General features: G+C 36.3%; 1 pseudogene; it reads right to left on the bottom strand.

The window, feature by feature from the left end:
• Window positions 1–643: 643 nt before the first annotated feature.
• LOC132233843 (myotilin-like) lies at window positions 644–3,480 on the bottom strand (annotated as a pseudogene).
• Between the last annotated feature and the right edge of the window lie 5,527 nt (window positions 3,481–9,007).

The following is a 9,007-nucleotide window of genomic DNA, read 5'->3' as shown; positions in this document are numbered from 1 at the left end:
TACTTTGCTTAAAAAAAATGAGTCTGATGGAAAATGAAGTAGTAGAAAAAAATATAAATAGAGATGAAAGAAGATAAAATTCAGACTCAGGATTAATATTAATCATAATTCATTTCTGGAAAGTTTTTTCCTAAAAAAATTCACTTAGATAAATAGCAACTTGTTTTGGTGTAAGAAATAATGTCTGTTGCTTATTTCAAATATTTGAAATTCTATTCCCTTTTGAAATAAAACTATGGAATACTCATATAACTTATACCATGTTATTAAGCATAACAGAAATTGGGTTAAACAGCATTTAAAAAGCAATAGTAAACGTTATCAGAAGTGTTAAATATTTTTTTAAAAGTTGATATTAATTCATAAACTGCAATTGTTAAATGCGTATGACTTAAATATTAAAATCTCTTATTTGAATATAGTATTCTACCATTACAAACTCAGATTTTCTGCTGGCTTCACAAACCAGAGAAGTAGCTAGGATGTGCCAGAGTCAAAGATAAATATCATCATACACATTTATATATTTAATATTAAAATTTAATATTACACATATTATACACATACATATGTGTATAATAAGCTATATCATATGCATATATGTATATATGTATGTATATTACTAATAGTGCAGGTGTGTTTTCTAATGATAAATTTTTACAAATATTTCCCTTTTATAGAGTCCCGATTGAGCTGCCAGATGCTGAAAATCTTTTTTCTGGGTTAAAAGCTTGTTTCACCAAACCTTTCCTATTAAATGCTAAATTTTTGCTGAAAGTTGGAAGAATTTGGTTTGGAGGAGCTGTAGCATCTAATCTTGTGTCACAGGTGGTCACTCACTTCATTAAATGCAGGCAATATATCACCCAGCATCTTCCTTGTTTACACCTTTTATCAGCAAAGTAACAAGTCTAGAGTTATCATGGTCAGCGTAAAATTGCACCATTTCATTATTTCTTTTCCAGAACAGCTTTGCTGGAGGTACAACTGAGATCTGGCATTCTACTTTGGCTTCACTGAGTCTCCCTCAAACACATTTTTGCTTTCAGGTTTGCAGATAAACACTGGTGTTCTATGTTCTTTGGCAAGGATGTCCAGCTGCACAGTAAAGGTGACTTCTCCTGCTGTGTTGATGGCAGTATATACGTAATTCCCAGCTTCTGAAGATCTGACCACTTCAAAAATGAGTGATGAAAACCCTTCTAAGGCAATATCACTTTGTGAAAATCATCTGATTAAACTGGTCTTCCATTTAGATAGCAGGGCACATCAGAGCTGGCAGTCCACCACTTTGATGTCCATTCTGCAAAATCTTTTTCCTTCAATGGACGTGTTCACTGCTATTTGAAATAAATGTGGGTAAAATTTTTCCTGGATCAACTCTGCTCATTCACATCTCCTCTGAGAATGATCTACTTCTGGGGATAGTGACCTGCAGTCGTGCATGTTCTGAGTTGTGCTGTGGCAAATCTTGTGTCCCACTGCCTCAGGAACTTGACACCACGATCCACGAGATGTCAGCTGTTGATTTCCATGAAGAAGAAGGCTGTCCTCACATTTCAGCTTTCTCTCCAAACCTTAATCTTGAATCAAAACTTATTTGTTTGGGATTCTATATTTTATGATCAGGAGTCCTTGGTATGAGTCTAGATTTTGCAGTTTGGTATGGCTTATCATTTACTGGTGACTGGAAGTTGATACCTTGTAAAGACTTTTGCTGCTACTGACATCATGCTGTGATGACAATATATACTTTTTTTTAAATTAAATCTTTATTGTTCAGATTATTACATTTGTTCCTCTTTTTTCCCCCCATAACTCCCCTCCTCCCAGTTCCCGCCCCACCCTCCGCCCTCACTCCCCACCCACTGTCCTCATCCATAGGTGCACGACTTTTGTCCAGTCTCTTCCCGCATCTCCCACACCCCTTTTCCCCCCAAGAATAGTCAGTCCATTCCCTTTCTATGTCCCTGATTCTATTATGATCACCAGATTATTTATTCACTTGATTCTTAGATTCACTTGTTGATAGATGCATGTTTGTTGTTCATAATTTGTATCTTTACCTTTTTCTTCTTCTTCCTCTTCTTAAAGGATACCTTTCAGCATTTCATATAATCCTGGTTTGGTGGTGATGAACTCCTTTAGCTTTTCCTTATCTGTGAAGCTCTTTATCTGACCTTCAATTCTGAATGATAGCTTTGCTGGATAAAGTAATCTTGGTTGTAGGTTCTTGGTATTCATCACTTTGAATATTTCTTGCCATTCCCTTCTGGCCTGCAAAGTTTCTGTTGAGAAATCAGCTGACAGTCGTATGGGTATTACCTTGTAGGTAACTGAGTTTCTTTCTCTTGCTGCTTTTAAGATTCTCTCTTTGTCTTTTGCTCTTGGCATTTTAATTATGATGTGTCTTGGTGAGGTCCTCTTTGGATTCCTTTTGTTTGGGGTTCTCTGCGCTTCCTGGACCTGTAAGTCTATTTCTTCAACCAGGTGGGGGAAGTTTTCTGTCATTATTTCTTCAAATAGGTTTTCAATATCTTGCTCTCTCTCATCTTCTGGCACCCCTATAATTCTGATGTTGGTACGCTTGAAGCTGTCCCAGAGGCTCCTTACACTATCTTCGTATTTTCGGATTCTTTTTTCATTTTGCTTTTCCAGTTGGGTGTTTTTTGCTTCTTCGCATTTCAAATCTTTGACTTGATTCTTGCGCTCCTCTGGTCTGCTGTTGGGAGTCTGTATAGTATTCATTATTTCAGTCCGTGTATGCTTAATTTCTAGTTGGTTCTTTATCACAACATCGAGGGTCTCATTAGATTTCTTGAGGATCTCACTACATTTATTGGCAGCTTCTAGACAGTTCTTAAGAGACCTTAAAAGTGTGGTTCTGAACTCAATATCCTCCATTGACAGTTTTGTCCTGTTTCTTTGTCTCCGCATTTTTTACGCTTTCTTGGTGCACCCCCTAGTGGTCTTTGTGCACAGTCTTGTTGTAGTTAAGCCTTGATTGTTGTTGGCAATACCGGGGGTGATTTGACCTCCAGGCTAACTGGCTATGAGAGTCCGCTGTGTCTCGACAATATATACTTTTTAAGTGAATTCAAATGCAGGTAACAATTAAGTGTTGCTAATCATGGAAGGCATTTTCAAGGCAATGAATCTTAGGCAGGGAAGACTTTGATGTAGAGAATATATATCAAAGTATGAAGTAATTTTGAAAAGAAAACTACAGATGTGATAAACAAAATACTACATGAAAACACCACATGAAAAATACATAATAATCTGTTTTCATAAGAGATTCTTGGGAATCAACTTTGGGGGTGGGCAGAAAGGATACACTTAAATTTTTTTTGAGGTTAGCTCTGGTGGGGTGGCTCAGTTGGTTGGAGCGTTTTCCCCTATACCAAAATGGTCCTGGGTTTGATCCCTGGTCGGGGAAAATATGGGAGGCAACTAATAAATATTTTCTCTCACATTCATGTTTCCCTAGGACAATTTATTACCAAGAGAATTACCTCACCAACAAAATTTGTTTCCCAGTGTTCTATAGTAGATTGAAAAACTAGCCATAATCCTTCAATCTTCCTATGTTCATGCCCTTTCAATGTGGCTTTGAATTTCTTTCCATCAAGGAGTGACATTTTCCATTTTTTTTTAATATGAGCTGGCTATGTGATTTGGTTGGCCAATAGAATGTAGTATAAGGGACAGCATGCCAATGCTGGGCCTAGGGCTCAGGACTTCAGAGTCATTTCAACTCTGCCCAACTGTCAGATAAACTGTTCCAGCTGGCCTGCTGAAGAGAGAGAGATGATGGAGAGCAGAGACATTCTTCTAGCTGCAATCATTACACATAACCACTTCCTGGCTGGCTATACTGTCAAGCTCAGACACATGAGTGAGCCCCATAGAGAGAAGAAAACCTGACCAGTAAAGATAGATCAATTTCCAAAACACAGAATGAGTTAAGTAAATGGTTGTTATTTTAAACTACTAAGATATGAAGTGGTTTGTTATGCAGCAAAAGCTAACTGGTACATATGGTCAATAGTCACCTGACAGGGGAATAAGGTTACCTTAGTTTATCACACAAGTAATCTAAATGCATTCCTACCCTATATAAAATAGGTTTAATTGACAGTTTACTCAATTATAAAATAAACTTTTCTCCCAAAATGTATTAATCAAGTTCAATATTTCAGTCTTGCTTCTTTAAGGGCTAACTTAAAATAAATATGCATTGTGATTTTGATCTCCATTGAGTTTTGAATTCTGCTCTTGATATATGAACACCAGATGGCTTTGACTATCTAATTCACCTTTGGAATAATCATTATAAAACTGGCTTCTGGTTTTAAATCATTTTACATTAGAATACCACACAATTGTCTAAAATGTCAGAGAGAAGAAAGGAATTTTTGTGCATAAAACATTCTATATATTTTAGATAGGCTTAGTGTAATTCCAAATGGAGAAGCTTTCTAACATTTCACATGGTTGCCTTTCTATGCACAGACTATGCATCTCTGTGTGTATGTATGCATCAAATAATTAATGGTCATATAAAGCAAACTGCCTTTCCTATTGTCCAATGTTAATTAAAGCCAAATGTCCCTTGCATAATGCAGCTAATGTATTTTAATTAGTCTGTCTTGTGCAGATGTGAAAAAAGGGAACATGTAATTATTAAGGGGGAAAAAGTACACATTGTACCAATAATTGTCCACAATGTGAAATACTATTGCTTTTCCCCTGTGAGTAATTGAAGTATTTGCCAAATAATCCTCTCTACACCATTTAAATATTTAATGTAATATTTATAGAAATACAACAATGTAAATAATTCATTCACAATGATATACTTAGAATTACCTTTATATTAAATTTAACTGAAGCATGTTTATTTCCATTTACTTTCCTCTCATAGTTTTAAACAATGCAAAAACTACAAGTTTTTAATGTTTTCTACTGGCATAAATTTTAAACATAAAAATGGGTGTCATTTTACAGACAAAAGAGCTGTGGTAGCAGTCATAATGAGCTTTAAATGCTACTCTTTTTATTCAAATGGGAAAATCTCTTTACCTCATCTATTAAATTGGGATAAGAATACCTGCAATAGTGGTGGATGGAAAGTGGTTAAAATATTGAGATAAACTGTAGTGTCCCAGTCACCAATGGTCTTTCTTATAGTGCTCAATTAGTAGGAAACTAGAGGCCCGATGAATGAAATTCTTGCAAGAGTAGGCCTTCCTTCCCCCGGCTGCCGGAACCAGCTTCCCTCTGGCACCCGGGACCTGGGCTCCCCTCGCAGCCCCAGCTTCATCTGGAAGGTTGTCCAGAAGGATATCCGCTCTAATTAGCATATTACCCTTTTATTATTACTGATAGAAACAGAATCCATTAACATACATTCAAATTTTCAGGTATGAATTGTTTCTTGATCTCTCACTCTTGTTATATTTATTTACCTTTTAACTAGATTACCAGAGAACACCTTCTCGCTCTTAGAAGACTGATATTGTATGATGACCATTTGAGGACCTCACTCAATCAAATGCTGATATGCCTGAAAGAGAAACTCCCTCAATTAGAAAGAAGGGTTTAGGAAAGAACAACCACGCTCTCCCAGAGATTGTTCGGTGCCCACAGGAGGAAGCTGATTTCCCCCAAGCCATGATGGAAAGGACAACTGAAAGGACACCAGGAAGTAGACACCACATTCCAGCCCAGTTTCAGTGGCAGGATTTTTGCAGCTCTGTTCCATAGCCCATTTCTCAGTACTCTGAGAGTCATTGTCATCTGTGGTACAGGCTTTCGGATTCTAACATTAGCTCCTGTGGTGTGGCATCATCCATTTTGCAGTCACTTAATTCCCCGTATTAAATGTCTTTCTTTTTTAAAAAAATATATATTTTATTAATTTTTTACAGAGAGGAAGGGAGAGGGATAGAGAGTTAGAAATGTTGATGAGAGAGAAACATCGATCAGCTGCCTCCTGCACACCCCCTACTGGGGATGTGCCCGCAACCAAGGTACATACCCTTGACCTGAATCGAACCTGGGACCCTTCAGTCTGCAGGCCGGCACTCTATCCACTGAGCCAAACCGATTAGGGCTAAATGTCTTTCTTACTAAAATACCTAGAGAGTTTTCTATCGCTTGAGTTCAACCCTGACTGATGAAGCTTCCAAATATTTTGGGCAAAGCATTGAATTTGTCCAACAGAGTGGGATTGTAGGAGAGAAATAATGATAGATTAGTTTCAGATTATGTGGATTCTTAAACGCCTTGGTAAGGAACTAGAATTCATTCTAAAATTCATGAGCGGCCACAAGAGGCCTTAGAGCAGAGAAGTAGCATGGTCAATATGTATTTTAAAAAGATGGTTTTGGAACCTGTGCCTGGAGTAAATGGAAGGATGCTAAGACAGGAAAAGCAAGTGGTTTGATCCGATGGGAGCTGGTGGAGCCAGCATCAATTACAGCACAGAATAGAGATGATCCTTGGAGATACTGCCCCTTCCATAAACAATAGGCGTAAAATTGTTTTCAGTAAAATAACCAAGGACAACTCATGTTTTTCATATTACAGCCAAAAGTTGTACCTTTAACACTTAAGAGTACAGCTGGCCACATAGGTATGACAATATGTAAATGAGTAGATATGAGGTGCATATATCAAGTATAATTTATCTGATAGAGAGTTCCTGGAAAATATATCCATTATTAAAGCTTAAGTACACTAGTTGTTTTATCAAAAACAACTTGACTATTTCCCAGTAATAAAACTAAGTGTCCAGCCTTCTATAAATACTCTCTACACAATTAGTTCTCTTACTTTCCATCATACCTACTGCCCTGAGAACAGCCAGATACTCCAAGCCAAAGGTAGGTATGCTCTTATATCACAATTAATAAAGTGCAGATTTATAGCTTTTTATTTTTAAAAATCAGAATATATATAAACAGGAAACATGAATTCCTACTCAGAAACTGTAGTAGGCTTAGAGATGAATACTTGCTGGCATATTTTGAAGCACTGGAATTACCAGCTGAGGCTCGCTTTGGCCTGTATTTATTCCTTCCACTCACACACTTCACTCACCCCTGGCCTCAGTATATCTGAGATATAAAACCTGATTGCTGTATCCACATCCCTTAAACACATCCCACTCCAAATGAGTCTAAAAATACTTTAAATAGTGCAATACATTTGACCACCACAGGATTTTCAGAACTATTATCCATATAGGCTGATAAATTATTTATTTCAGCTCTACTTACTGAGGCAATTGCTCTGGTTAAAAATAAGTGAGAATGAATGTGGATAAAAGAACTTCACATTTGGAATCCAAACTTTATATTTGATTATGCCTCCATACTTATTATTTTAAATTAAGTTTAAATTCATTACCTGTATAACCAAAGTGGATGAAAAAAAAAAAAACACCCTCATTTAAAAATTGTATACTATAAGAATGCTAATTTATTACATTCATCAGTTATAATAAATTGTGTTTACATGTTTATTTAATTTCACTTCATATGTAAATATTATATGAATATTTACCACTACAGTGAAAAATTTTGCATTAAAATAATTATTTTTTTTACTATAATGCATGAGAATTTAGCTAAATGAGTGTCTCTGTACAAAGGCACTTGATTAGGCATACATGAGTCCTTGATCATAAGAATAGTCAGGAGGTCCGGGGAAGCATGGAGATGCACAGCTGAGCCCTTGGATTACTACAGTATTGACACTGTCGGAGTTAAATGACTGCTTTCTGACTAACTGTAGGGTGAAGTCATGGGAAAGGCAGAAATGAAAAGGGCCCAGCTGGGCATCATACTCCTGCTGACTGCAAAGTCAATTCTGGCACCTGAAGGGAGCAAAGAAGGAGAAGGGATTTCCATGTCTTAGGGAAGGGCTGTGTCAACCAGAAGCTCCAGCAAACACAGGCAAAATTAAAGTAAATATTTCTGGATTTTGTAAGGTTCAACTTCTAATTTGGTATGTTTGCACCAACTATTTATATAGCCATTGTCAAGCCCACAAGTTTAAGAATTGTTATTTGCTCACCTAAATAATTGAATAATATAATCCGTATCTTCAGCCATTAAGTAAAAAATTAACATAGTGTTAAATTAATACTATTGATGAGTGTGCATTTAGAGTTTGTAGAGTTAAGGTTTCTGGTAGTAGTTTTATGTTATTTTGAACTAGGATATTAGTAACATTTCACCAATCACCTCAGATGGCCCTCACTTACACACACACACACACACACGCATCATGAAGAGAGGGATATATGAAAAAAATATCCAACTTAAATTCCAAATTATCAGCACATAGAATAAACCCACACTATGACATAGGTTCTGCTAAAGGCAGTACATAGTATAATGAAAACCCTTACTTCCCTGTTCCTTAAACTTTGGCTTTATTTTCTTCATCTGCCTCCCTAAATGAAAATCAAAGAAAAAGGGCAAGTGAGATCATCAAATGTGTATAGTCTTCGGCAAACCTTAATGATATAAAGTGGATGATACACAAAGGAAGTAGAAAATAGAAGAGAATGGAAGAAGCCCATTGGCTTTAGGACAGTGATCTTACCTAAAGAGTATAACCCTATCAGTGCCTTGGACTCAGACAATTCAATTAGCAGCTTCTCCTCTACAAAGAAAGTGCTGGGGAGAGGTGGGAATAGAAAGCAGAAACACTATTCCATGCCCTTTTTGCCCCTCTCCCCTCATATGGTATATTTCTATCCATAAGTTCATGTATGTATTAATTGATAAAATCAACTTCCCTAGAATAATGGCACACAGACTATTTGTATCCAAATTTATAGATTTAAAATAAATCTTAATTATATTTAATTAATTAGAATATTAAATAGCACACAGACTATTTGTATCCGGGTTTATAGATTTCAAATATATCTTCTAGAATAATTTTCACACAGACTATTTATATCCAGGTTTATAAAATTAAAATACAC

Source organism: Myotis daubentonii, chromosome 4 (genome assembly GCF_963259705.1).
Source record: "Myotis daubentonii chromosome 4, mMyoDau2.1, whole genome shotgun sequence".
Taxonomy (NCBI): Eukaryota; Metazoa; Chordata; class Mammalia; order Chiroptera; family Vespertilionidae; genus Myotis; species Myotis daubentonii.
Note: the sequence above shows the minus strand (reverse complement) of the source record. Positions and strands in the feature narration are given on the sequence as shown.